The sequence below is a fragment of the Pezoporus flaviventris genome, unplaced genomic scaffold (assembly GCF_033815535.1).
Source record: "Pezoporus flaviventris isolate CSIRO_AGI_PZ_B2104156 unplaced genomic scaffold, CSIRO_AGI_Pfla_v1 ptg000160l, whole genome shotgun sequence".
NCBI lineage: Eukaryota > Metazoa > Chordata > Aves > Psittaciformes > Psittacidae > Pezoporus > Pezoporus flaviventris.
In genome coordinates, this window is record NW_026892708.1 from 2,298,426 (window position 1) to 2,311,889 (window position 13,464).

The following is a 13,464-nucleotide window of genomic DNA, read 5'->3' on the forward strand; positions in this document are numbered from 1 at the left end:
CACACGGCAGAAGGAGCAGCAGGGAAAGCTAGTGCTCTGCTTCTTCAGCACACAAGCAGCTTTGCAACGGGGTCACCATCATTGCAGTCTCTCCTCGGTTTCATACCTAAAAGTCCATTTGAATCCAAATTCTCAGGTGGTGTCTCTCAGCTGCCCAGCAGCACAGTGAGTACAGCACGAACGTTTGTCCTCTGCTCCCACAGCAGAAGAGCCAGGATTGAAAGCTGGTGCTGGACCTGTTCAGCACACAATCCCCTTTACATTGGTGCCTCCATCGTTGCTTTCACTGCTCACATTCATACAGGAAAAGCATTTGAGTGGAATCAGTCCAGAGGCTGCTCTCTGCTGCGCAGCAACACAGTCAGCACAGAATGAACAGTGGCATTTGCTCACAAGGCAGAAGGAGCAGCAGGGAAAGCTAGTGCTCTACTTCTTCAGCACACAAGCAGCTTTGCAACGGGGTCACCATCATTGCAGTCTCTCCTCGGTTTCCTACCTAAAAGTCCATTTGAATCCAAATTCTCAGGTGGTGTCTCTCAGCTGCCCAGCAGCACAGTGAGTACAGCACGAACGTTTGGCCTCTGCTCCCACAGCAGAAGAGCCAGGATTGAAAGCTGGTGCTGGACCTGTTCAGCACACAATCCCCTTTACATTGGTGCCTCCATCGTTGCTTTCACTGCTAACACTCATACAGGAAAAGCATTTGAATAGAATCCGTCCAGAGCCTGCTCCCTGTTGGCAGCAACACAGCACAGAATGAACAGTGGCATCTGCTCACACGGCAGAAGGAGCAGCAGGGAAAGCTAGTGCTCTGCTTCTTCAGCACACAAGCAGCTTTGCAACGGGGTCACCATCATTGCAGTCTCTCCTCGGTTTCCTACCTAAAAGTCCATTTGAATCCAAATTCTCACGTGGTGTCTCTCAGCTGCCCAGCAGCACAGTTAGTACAGCACGAACGTTTGGCCTCTGCTCCCACAGCAGAAGAGCCAGGATTGAAAGCTGGTGCTGGACCTGTTCAGCACACAATCCCCTTTACATTGGTGCCTCCATCGTTGCTTTCACTGCTCACATTCATACAGGAAAAGCATGTGAATGGAATCCGTCCAGAGGCTGCTCTCTGCTGCGCAGGAACACAGTCAGCACAGAATGAACAATGGCATCTGCTCACACGGCAGAAGGAGCAGCAGGGAAAGCTAGTGCTCTGCTTCTTCAGCACACAATCAGCTTTGTAAAGGGGTCACCATCATTGCAGTCTCTCCTCGGTTTCATACCTAAAAGTCCATTTGAATCCAAATTCTCAAGCGGTCTCAGCTGCCCAGAGGCACAGTGAGTACAGCACGAACGTTTGGCCTCTGCTCCCACAGCAGAAGAGCCAGGATTGAAAGCTGGTGCTGGACCTGTTCAGCACACAATCCCCTTTACATTGGTGCCTCCATCGTTGCTTTCACTGCTAACACTCATACAGGAAAAGCATTTGAATAGAATCCTTCCAGAGCCTGCTCTCTGCTGGCAGCAACACAGCACAGAATGAACAGTGGCATCTGCTCACACGGCAGAAGGAGCAGCAGGGAAAGCTAGTGCTCTGCTTCTTCAGCACACAAGCAGCTTTGCAACGGGGTCACCATCATTGCAGTCTCTCCTCGGCTTCATACCTAAAAGTCCATTTGAATCCAAATTCTCAGGTGGTGTCTCTCAGCTGCCCAGCAGCACAGTGAGTACAGCACGAACGTTTGGCTTCTGCTCCCACAGCAGAAGAGCCAGGATTGAAAGCTGGTGCTGGACCTGTTCAGCACACAATCCCCTTTACATTGGTGCCTCCATCATTGCTTTAACTGCTAACACTCATACAGGAAAAGCACTTGAATAGAATCCGTCCAGAGCCTGCTCCCTGCTGCGCAGCAACACAGTCAGCACAGAATGAACAGTGGCATCTGCTCACAAGGCAGAAGGAGCAGCAGGGAAAGCTAGTGCTCTGCTTCTTCAGCACACAAGCAGCTTTGCAACGGGGTCACCATCATTGCAGTCTCTCCTCGGTTTCATACCTAAAAGTCCATTTGAATCCAAATTCTCAGGTGGTGTCTCTCAGCTGCCCAGCAGCACAGTTAGTACAGCACGAAGGTTTGGCCTCTGCTCCCACAGCAGAAGAGCCAGGATTGAAAGCTGGTGCTGGACCTGTTCAGCACACAATCCCTTTTACATTGGTGCATTCATCGTTGCTTTCACTGCTCACTTTCATACAGGAAAATCATTTGAATGGAATCAGTCCAGAGGCTGCTCTCTGCTTCGCAGCAACACAGTCAGCACAGAATGAACAGTGGCATCTGCTCACACGGCAGAAGGAGCAGCAGGGAAAGCTAGTGCTCTGCTTCTTCAGCACACAAGCAGCTTTGCAACGGGGTCACCATCATTGCAGTCTCTCCTCGGTTTCACACCTAAAAGTCCATTTGAATCCAAATTATCAGGTGGTGTCTCTCAGCTGCCCAGCAGCACAGTGAGTACAGCACGAACGTTTGTCCTCTGCTCCCACAGCAGAAGAGCCAGGATTGAAAGCTGGTGCTGGACCTGTTCAGCACACTATCCCCTTTACATTGGTGCCTCCATCGTTGCTTTAACTGCTAACACTCATACAGGAAAAGCATTTGAATAGAATCCGTCCAGAGCCTGCTCTCTGCTGGCAGCAACACAGCACAGAATGAACAGTGGCATCTGCTCACACGGCAGAAGGAGCAGCAGGGAAAGCTAGTGCTCTGCTTCTTCAGCACACAAGCAGCTTTGCAACGGGGTCACCATCATTGCAGTCTCTCCTCGGTTTCATACCTAAAGTCCATTTGAATCCAAATTCTCAGGTGGTGTCTCTCAGCTGCCCAGCAGCACAGTTAGTACAGCACGAACGTTTGGCCTCTGCTCCCACAGCAGAAGAGCCAGGATTGAAAGCTGGTGCTGGACCTGTTCAGCACACAATCACCTTTACATTGGTGCATTCATCGTTGCTTTCACTGCTCACTTTCATACAGGAAAAGCATTTGAATGGAATCAGTCCAGAGGCTGCTCTCTGCTGCGCAGCAACACAGTCAGCACAGAATGAACAGTAGCATCTGCTCACACGGCAGAAGGAGCAGCAGGGAAAGCTAGTGCTCTGCTTCTTCAGCACACAAGCAGCTTTGCAAAGGGGTCACCATCATTGCAGTCTCTCCTCGGTTTCATACCTAAAAGTCCATTTGAATCCAAATTCTCAAGCGGTCTCAGCTGCCCAGAGGCACAGTGAATACAGCACGAACGTTTGGCCTCTGCTCCCACAGCAGAAGAGCCAGGATTGAAAGCTGGTGCTGGACCTGTTCAGCACACAATCCCCTTTACATTGGTGCCTCCATCGTTGCTTTCACTGCTCACATTCATACAGGAAAAGCATTTGAGTGGAATCAGTCCAGAGGCTGCTCTCTGCTGCGCAGCAACACAGTCAGCACAGAATGAACAGTGGCATTTGCTCACAAGGCAGAAGGAGCAGCAGGGAAAGCTAGTGCTCTACTTCTTCAGCACACAAGCAGCTTTGCAACGGGGTCACCATCATTGCAGTCTCTCCTCGGTTTCCTACCTAAAAGTCCATTTGAATCCAAATTCTCAGGTGGTGTCTCTCAGCTGCCCAGCAGCACAGTGAGTACAGCACGAACGTTTGGCCTCTGCTCCCACAGCAGAAGAGCCAGGATTGAAAGCTGGTGCTGGACCTGTTCAGCACACAATCCCCTTTACATTGGTGCCTCCATCGTTGCTTTCACTGCTAACACTCATACAGGAAAAGCATTTGAATAGAATCCGTCCAGAGCCTGCTCCCTGTTGGCAGCAACACAGCACAGAATGAACAGTGGCATCTGCTCACACGGCAGAAGGAGCAGCAGGGAAAGCTAGTGCTCTGCTTCTTCAGCACACAAGCAGCTTTGCAACGGGGTCACCATCATTGCAGTCTCTCCTCGGGTTCCTACCTAAAAGTCCATTTGAATCCAAATTCTCAGGTGGTGTCTCTCAGCTGCCCAGCAGCACAGTTAGTACAGCACGAACGTTTGGCCTCTGCTCCCACAGCAGAAGAGCCAGGATTGAAAGCTGGTGCTGGACCTGTTCAGCACACAATCCCCTTTACATTGGTGCCTCCATCGTTGCTTTCACTGCTCACATTCATACAGGAAAAGCATGTGAATGGAATCCGTCCAGAGGCTGCTCTCTGCTGCGCAGGAACTCAGTCAGCACAGAATGAACAATGGCATCTGCTCACACGGCAGAAGGAGCAGCAGGGAAAGCTAGTGCTCTGCTTCTTCAGCACACAATCAGCTTTGTAAAGGGGTCACCATCATTGCAGTCTCTCCTCGGGTTCATACCTAAAAGTCCATTTGAATCCAAATTCTCAAGCGGTCTCAGCTGCCCAGAGGCACAGTGAGTACAGCACGAACGTTTGGCCTCTGCTCCCACAGCAGAAGAGCCAGGATTGAAAGCTGGTGCTGGACCTGTTCAGCACACAATCCCCTTTACATTGGTGCCTCCATCGTTGCTTTCACTGCTAACACTCATACAGGAAAAGCATTTGAATAGAATCCTTCCAGAGCCTGCTCTCTGCTGGCAGCAACACAGCACAGAATGAACAGTGGCATCTGCTCACACGGCAGAAGGAGCAGAAGGGAAAGCTAGTGCTCTGCTTCTTCAGCACACAAGCAGCTTTGCAACGGGGTCACCATCATTGCAGTCTCTCCTCGGTTTCATACCTAAAAGTCCATTTGAATCCAAATTCTCAGGTGGTGTCTCTCAGCTGCCCAGCAGCACAGTGAGTACAGCACGAACGTTTGGCTTCTGCTCCCACAGCAGAAGAGCCAGGATTGAAAGCTGGTGCTGGACCTGTTCAGCACACAATCCCCTTTACATTGGTGCCTCCATCGTTGCTTTAACTGCTAACACTCATACAGGAAAAGCACTTGAATAGAATCCGTCCAGAGCCTGCTCCCTGCTGCGCAGCAACACAGTCAGCACAGAATGAACAGTGGCATCTGCTCACAAGGCAGAAGGAGCAGCAGGGAAAGCTAGTGCTCTGCTTCTTCAGCACACAAGCAGCTTTGCAACGGGGTCACCATCATTGCAGTCTCTCCTCGGTTTCATACCTAAAAGTCCATTTGAATCCAAATTCTCAGGTGGTGTCTCTCAGCTGCCCAGCAGCACAGTTAGTACAGCACGAAGGTTTGGCCTCTGCTCCCACAGCAGAAGAGCCAGGATTGAAAGCTGGTGCTGGACCTGTTCAGCACACAATCCCTTTTACATTGGTGCATTCATCGTTGCTTTCACTGCTCACTTTCATACAGGAAAATCATTTGAATGGAATCAGTCCAGAGGCTGCTCTCTGCTTCGCAGCAACACAGTCAGCACAGAATGAACAGTGGCATCTGCTCACACGGCAGAAGGAGCAGCAGGGAAAGCTAGTGCTCTGCTTCTTCAGCACACAAGCAGCTTTGCAACGGGGTCACCATCATTGCAGTCTCTCCTCGGTTTCATACCTAAAAGTCCATTTGAATCCAAATTCTCAAGCGGTCTCAGCTGCCCAGAGGCACAGTGAGTACAGCACGAACGTTTGGCCTCTGCTCCCACAGCAGAAGAGCCAGGATTGAAAGCTGGTGCTGGACCTGTTCAGCACACAATCCCCTTTACATTGGTGCCTCCATCGTTGCTTTCACTGCTAACACTCATACAGGAAAAGCATTTGAATAGAATCCGTCCAGAGCCTGCTCTCTGCTGGCAGCAACACAGCACAGAATGAACAGTGGCATCTGCTCACACGGCAGAAGGAGCAGCAGGGAAAGCTAGTGCTCTGCTTCTTCAGCACACAAGCAGCTTTGCAACGGGGTCACCATCATTGCAGTCTCTCCTCGGTTTCATACCTAAAAGTCCATTTGAATCCAAATTCTCAGGTGGTGTCTCTCAGCTGCCCAGCAGCACAGTGAGTACAGCACGAACGTTTGGCCTCTGCTCCCACAGCAGAAGAGCCAGGATTGAAAGCTGGTGCTGGACCTGTTCAGCACACAATCCCCTTTACATTGGTGCCTCCATCGTTGCTTTCACTGCTAACACTCATACAGGAAAAGCACTTGAATAGAATCCGTGCAGAGCCTGCTCCCTGCTGCGCAGCAACACAGTCAGCACAGAATGAACAGTGGCATCTGCTCACAAGGCAGAAGGAGCAGCAGGGAAAGCTAGTGCTCTGCTTCTTCAGCACACAAGCAGCTTTGCAACGGGGTCACCATCATTGCCGTCTCTCCTCGGTTTCATACCTAAAAGTCCATTTGAATCCAAATTCTCAGGTGGTGTCTCTCAGCTGCCCAGCAGCACAGTTAGTACAGCACGAACGTTTGGCCTCTGCTCCCACAGCAGAAGAGCCAGGATTGAAAGCTGGTGCTGGACCTGTTCAGCACACAATCCCTTTTACATTGGTGCATTCATCGTTGCTTTCACTGCTCACTTTCATACAGGAAAATCATTTGAATGGAATCAGTCCAGAGGCTGCGCTCTGCTTCGCAGCAACACAGTCAGCACAGAATGAACAGTGGCATCTGCTCACACGGCAGAAGGAGCAGCAGGGAAAGCTAGTGCTCTGCTTCTTCAGCACACAAGCAGCTTTGCAACGGGGTCACCATCATTGCAGTCTCTCCTCGGTTTCATACCTAAAAGTCCATTTGAATCCAAATTCTCAGGTGGTGTCTCTCAGCTGCCCAGCAGCACAGTTAGTACAGCACGAACGTTTGGCCTCTGCTCCCACAGCAGAAGAGCCAGGATTGAAAGCTGGTGCTGGACCTGTTCAGCACACAATCCCTTTTACATTGGAGCACTCATCGTTGCTTTCACTGCTCACATTCATACAGGAAAAGCATTTGAATGGAATCAGTCCAGAGGCTGCTCTCTGCTGTGCAGCAACACAGTCAGCACAGAATGAACAGTGGCATCTGCTCACACGGCAGAAGGAGCAGCAGGGAAAGCTAGTGCTCTGCTTCTTCAGCACACAAGCAGCTTTGCAACGGGGTCACCATCATTGCAGTCTCTCCTCGGTTTCATACCTAAAAGTCCATTTGAATCCAAATTCTCAAGCGGTCTCAGCTGCCCAGAGGCACAGTGAGTACAGCACGAACGTTTGGTCTCTGCTCCCACAGCAGAAGAGCCAGGATTGAAAGCTGGTGCTGGACCTGTTCAGCACACAATCCCCTTTACATTGGTGCCTCCATCGTTGCTTTCACTGCTAACACTCATACAGGAAAAGCATTTGAATAGAATCCGTCCAGAGCCTGCTCTCTGCTGGCAGCAACACAGCACAGAATGAACAGTGGCATCTGCTCACACGGCAGAAGGAGCAGCAGGGAAAGCTAGTGCTCTGCTTCTTCAGCACACAAGCAGCTTTGCAACGGGGTCACCATCATTGCAGTCTCTCCTCGGTTTCATACCTAAAAGTCCATTTGAATCCAAATTCTCAGGTGGTGTCTCTCAGCTGCCCAGCAGCACAGTTAGTACAGCACGAACGTTTGGCCTCTGCTCACACAGCAGAAGAGCCAGGATTGAAAGCTGGTGCTGGACCTGTTCAGCACACAATCCCTTTTACATTGGTGCATTCATCGTTGCTTTCACTGCTCACTTTCATACAGGAAAATCATTTGAATGGAATCAGTCCAGAGGCTGCGCTCTGCTTCGCAGCAACACAGTCAGCACAGAATGAACAGTGGCATCTGCTCACACGGCAGAAGGAGCAGCAGGGAAAGCTAGTGCTCTGCTTCTTCAGCACACAAGCAGCTTTGCAACGGGGTCACCATCATTGCAGTCTCTCCTCGGTTTCATACCTAAAAGTCCATTTGAATCCAAATTCTCAGGTGGTGTCTCTCAGCTGCCCAGCAGCACAGTTAGTACAGCACGAACGTTTGGCCTCTGCTCCCACAGCAGAAGAGCCAGGATTGAAAGCTGGTGCTGGACCTGTTCAGCACACAATCCCTTTTACATTGGTGCACTCATCGTTGCTTTCACTACTCACTTTCATACAGGAAAAGCATTTGAATGGAATCAGTCCAGAGGCTGCTCTCTGCTGTGCAGCAACACAGTCAGCACAGAATGAACAGTGGCATCTGCTCACACGGCAGAAGGAGCAGCAGGGAAAGCTAGTGCTCTGCTTCTTCAGCACACAAGCAGCTTTGCAACGGGGTCACCATCATTGCAGTCTCTCCTCGGTTTCATACCTAGAAGTCCATTTGAATCCAAATTCTCAAGCGGTCTCAGCTGCCCAGAGGCACAGTGAGTACAGCACGAACGTTTGGCCTCTGCTCCCACAGCAGAAGAGCCAGGATTGAAAGCTGGTGCTGGACCTGTTCAGCACACAATCCCCTTTACATTGGTGCCTCCATCGTTGCTTTCACTGCTAACACTCATACAGGAAAAGCATTTGAATAGAATCCGTCCAGAGCCTGCTCTCTGCTGGCAGCAACACAGCACAGAATGAACAGTGGCATCTGCTCACACGGCAGAAGGAGCAGCAGGGAAAGCTAGTGCTCTGCTTCTTCAGCACACAAGCAGCTTTGCAACGGGGTCACCATCATTGCAGTCTCTCCTCGGTTTCATACCTAAAAGTCCATTTGAATCCAAATTCTCAGGTGGTGTCTCTCAGCTGCCCAGCAGCACAGTGAGTACAGCACGAACGTTTGGCTTCTGCTCCCACAGCAGAAGAGCCAGGATTGAAAGCTGGTGCTGGACCTGTTCAGCACACAATCCCCTTTACATTGGTACCTCCATCGTTGCTTTAACTGCTAACACTCATACAGGAAAAGCACTTGAATAGAATCCGTCCAGAGCCTGCTCCCTGCTGCGCAGCAACACAGTCAGCACAGAATGAACAGTGGCATCTGCTCACAAGGCAGAAGGAGCAGCAGGGAAAGCTAGTGCTCTGCTTCTGCAGCACACAAGCAGCTTTGCAACGGGGTCACCATCATTGCAGTCTCTCCTCGGTTTCATACCTAAAAGTCCATTTGAATCCAAATTCTCAGGTGGTGTCTCTCAGCTGCCCAGCAGCACAGTTAGTACAGCACGAACGTTTGGCCTCTGCTCCCACAGCAGAAGAGCCAGGATTGAAAGCTGGTGCTGGACCTGTTCAGCACACAATCCCTTTTACATTGGTGCATTCATCGTTGCTTTCACTGCTCACATTCATACAGGAAAATCATTTGAATGGAATCAGTCCAGAGGCTGCTCTCTGCTGTGCAGCAACACAGTCAGCACAGAATGAACAGTGGCATCTGCTCACACGGCAGAAGGAGCAGCAGGGAAAGCTAGTGCTCTGCTTCTTCAGCACACAATCAGCTTTGTAAAGGGGTCACCATCATTGCAGTCTCTCCTCGGGTTCATACCTAAAAGTCCATTTGAATCCAAATTCTCAAGCGGTCTCAGCTGCCCAGAGGCACAGTGAGTACAGCACGAACGTTTGGCCTCTGCTCCCACAGCAGAAGAGCCAGGATTGAAAGCTGGTGCTGGACCTGTTCAGCACACAATCCCCTTTACATTGGTGCCTCCATCGTTGCTTTCACTGCTAACACTCATACAGGAAAAGCATTTGAATAGAATCCGTCCAGAGCCTGCTCTCTGCTGGCAGCAACACAGCACAGAATGAACAGTGGCATCTGCTCACACGGCAGAAGGAGCAGCAGGGAAAGCTAGTGCTCTGCTTCTTCAGCACACAAGCAGCTTTGCAACGGGGTCACCATCATTGCAGTCTCTCCTCGGTTTCATACCTAAAAGTCCATTTGAATCCAAATTCTCAGGTGGTGTCTCTCAGCTGCCCAGCAGCACAGTGAGTACAGCACGAACGTTTGGCTTCTGCTCCCACAGCAGAAGAGCCAGGATTGAAAGCTGGTGCTGGACCTGTTCTGCACACAATCCCCTTTACATTGGTGCCTCCATCGTTGCTTTAACTGCTAACACTCATACAGGAAAAGCACTTGAATAGAATCCGTCCAGAGCCTGCTCCCTGCTGCGCAGCAACACAGTCAGCACAGAATGAACAGTGGCATCTGCTCACAAGGCAGAAGGAGCAGCAGGGAAAGCTAGTGCTCTGCTTCTTCAGCACACAAGCAGCTTTGCAACGGGGTCACCATCATTGCAGTCTCTCCTCGGTTTCATACCTAAAAGTCCATTTGAATCCAAATTCTCAGGTGGTGTCTCTCAGCTGCCCAGCAGCACAGTTAGTACAGCACGAACGTTTGGCCTCTGCTCCCACAGCAGAAGAGCCAGGATTGAAAGCTGGTGCTGGACCTGTTCAGCACACAATCCCTTTTACATTGGTGGATTCATCGTTGCTTTCACTGCTCACTTTCATACAGGAAAAGCATTTGAATGGAATCAGTCCAGAGGCTGCTCTCTGCTGCGCAGCAACACAGTCAGCACAGAATGAACAGTAGCATCTGCTCACACGGCAGAAGGAGCAGCAGGGAAAGCTAGTGCTCTGCTTCTTCAGCACACAAGCAGCTTTGCAACGGGGTCACCATCATTGCAGTCTCTCCTCGGTTTCATACCTAAAAGTCCATTTGAATCCAAATTATCAGGTGGTGTCTCTCAGCTGCCCAGCAGCACAGTGAGTACAGCACGAACGTTTGTCCTCTGCTCCCACAGCAGAAGAGCCAGGATTGAAAGCTGGTGCTGGACCTGTTCAGCACACTATCCCCTTTACATTGGTGCCTCCATCGTTGCTTTAACTGCTAACACTCATACAGGAAAAGCATTTGAATAGAATCCGTCCAGAGCCTGCTCCCTGCTGGCAGCAACACAGCACAGAATGAACAGTGGCATCTGCTCACACGGCAGAAGGAGCAGCAGGGAAAGCTAGTGCTCTGCTTCTTCAGCACACAAGCAGCTTTGCAACGGGGTCACCATCATTGCAGTCTCTCCTCGGTTTCCTACCTAAAAGTCCATTTGAATCCAAATTCTCAGGTGGTGTCTCTCAGCTGCCCAGCAGCACAGTTAGTACAGCACGAACGTTTGGCCTCTGCTCCCACAGCAGAAGAGCCAGGATTGAAAGCTGGTGCTGGACCTGTTCAGCACACAATCCCCTTTACATTGGTGCCTCCATCGTTGCTTTCACTGCTCACATTCATACAGGAAAAGCATGTGAATGGAATCCGTCCAGAGGCTGCTCTCTGCTGCGCAGGAACACAGTCAGCACAGAATGAACAATGGCATCTGCTCACACGGCAGAAGGAGCAGCAGGGAAAGCTAGTGCTCTGCTTCTTCAGCACACAATCAGCTTTGTAAAGGGGTCACCATCATTGCAGTCTCTCCTCGGGTTCATACCTAAAAGTCCATTTGAATCCAAATTCTCAAGCGGTCTCAGCTGCCCAGAGGCACAGTGAGTACAGCACGAACGTTTGGCCTCTGCTCCCACAGCAGAAGAGCCAGGATTGAAAGCTGGTGCTGGACCTGTTCAGCACACAATCCCCTTTACATTGGTGCCTCCATCGTTGCTTTCACTGCTAACACTCATACAGGAAAAGCATTTGAATAGAATCCGTCCAGAGCCTGCTCCCTGTTGGCAGCAACACAGCACAGAATGAACAGTGGCATCTGCTCACACGGCAGAAGGAGCAGCAGGGAAAGCTAGTGCTCTGCTTCTTCAGCACACAAGCAGCTTTGCAACGGGGTCACCATCATTGCAGTCTCTCCTCGGTTTCCTACCTAAAAGTCCATTTGAATCCAAATTCTCAGGTGGTGTCTCTCAGCTGCCCAGCAGCACAGTGAGTACAGCACGAACGTTTGGCTTCTGCTCCCACAGCAGAAGAGCCAGGATTGAAAGCTGGTGCTGGACCTGTTCAGCACACAATCCCCTTTACATTGGTGCCTCCATCGTTGCTTTAACTGCTAACACTCATACAGGAAAAGCACTTGAATAGAATCCGTCCAGAGCCTGCTCCCTGCTGCGCAGCAACACAGTCAGCACAGAATGAACAGTGGCATCTGCTCACACGGCAGAAGGAGCAGCAGGGAAAGCTAGTGCTCTGCTTCTTCAGCACACAAGCAGCTTTGCAACGGGGTCACCATCATTGCAGTCTCTCCTCGGTTTCATACCTAAAAGTCCATTTGAATCCAAATTCTCAAGCGGTCTCAGCTGCCCAGAGGCACAGTGAGTACAGCACGAACGTTTGGCCTCTGCTCCCACAGCAGAAGAGCCAGGATTGAAAGCTGGTGCTGGACCTGTTCAGCACACAATCCCCTTTACATTGGTGCCTCCATCGTTGCTTTCACTGCTAACACTCATACAGGAAAAGCATTTGAATAGAATCCGTCCAGAGCCTGCTCCCTGTTGGCAGCAACACAGCACAGAATGAACAGTGGCATCTGCTCACACGGCAGAAGGAGCAGCAGGGAAAGCTAGTGCTCTGCTTCTTCAGCACACAAGCAGCTTTGCAACGGGGTCACCATCATTGCAGTCTCTCCTCGGTTTCATACCTAAAAGTCCATTTGAATCCAAATTATCAGGTGGTGTCTCTCAGCTGCCCAGCAGCACAGTTAGTACAGCACGAACGTTTGGCCTCTGCTCCCACAGCAGAAGAGCCAGGATTGAAAGCTCGTGCTGGACCTGTTCAGCACACAATCCCTTTTACATTGGTGCATTCATCGTTGCTTTCACTGCTCACTTTCATACAGGAAAAGCATTTGAATGGAATCAGTCCAGAGGCTGCTCTCTGCTGCGCAGCAACACAGTCAGCACAGAATGAACAGTGGCATCTGCTCACACGGCAGAAGGAGCAGCAGAGAAAGCTAGTGCTCTGCTTCTTCAGCACACAAGCAGCTTTGCAACGGGGTCACCATCATTGCAGTCTCTCCTCGGTTTCATACCTAAAAGTCCATTTGAATCCAAATTCTCAAGCGGTCTCAGCTGCCCAGAGGCACAGTGAATACAGCACGAACGTTTGGCCTCTGCTCCCACAGCAGAAGAGCCAGGATTGAAAGCTGGTGCTGGACCTGTTCAGCACACAATCCCCTTTACATTGGTGCCTCCATCGTTGCTTTCACTGCTCACATTCATACAGGAAAAGCATTTGAGTGGAATCAGTCCAGAGGCTGCTCTCTGCTGCGCAGCAACACAGTCAGCACAGAATGAACAGTGGCATTTGCTCACAAGGCAGAAGGAGCAGCAGGGAAAGCTAGTGCTCTACTTCTTCAGCACACAAGCAGCTTTGCAACGGGGTCACCATCATTGCAGTCTCTCCTCGGTTTCCTACCTAAAAGTCCATTTGAATCCAAATTCTCAGGTGGTGTCTCTCAGCTGCCCAGCAGCACAGTGAGTACAGCACGAACGTTTGGCCTCTGCTCCCACAGCAGAAGAGCCAGGATTGAAAGCTGGTGCTGGACCTGTTCAGCACACAATCCCCTTTACATTGGTGCCTCCATCGTTGCTTTCACTGCTAACACTCATACAGG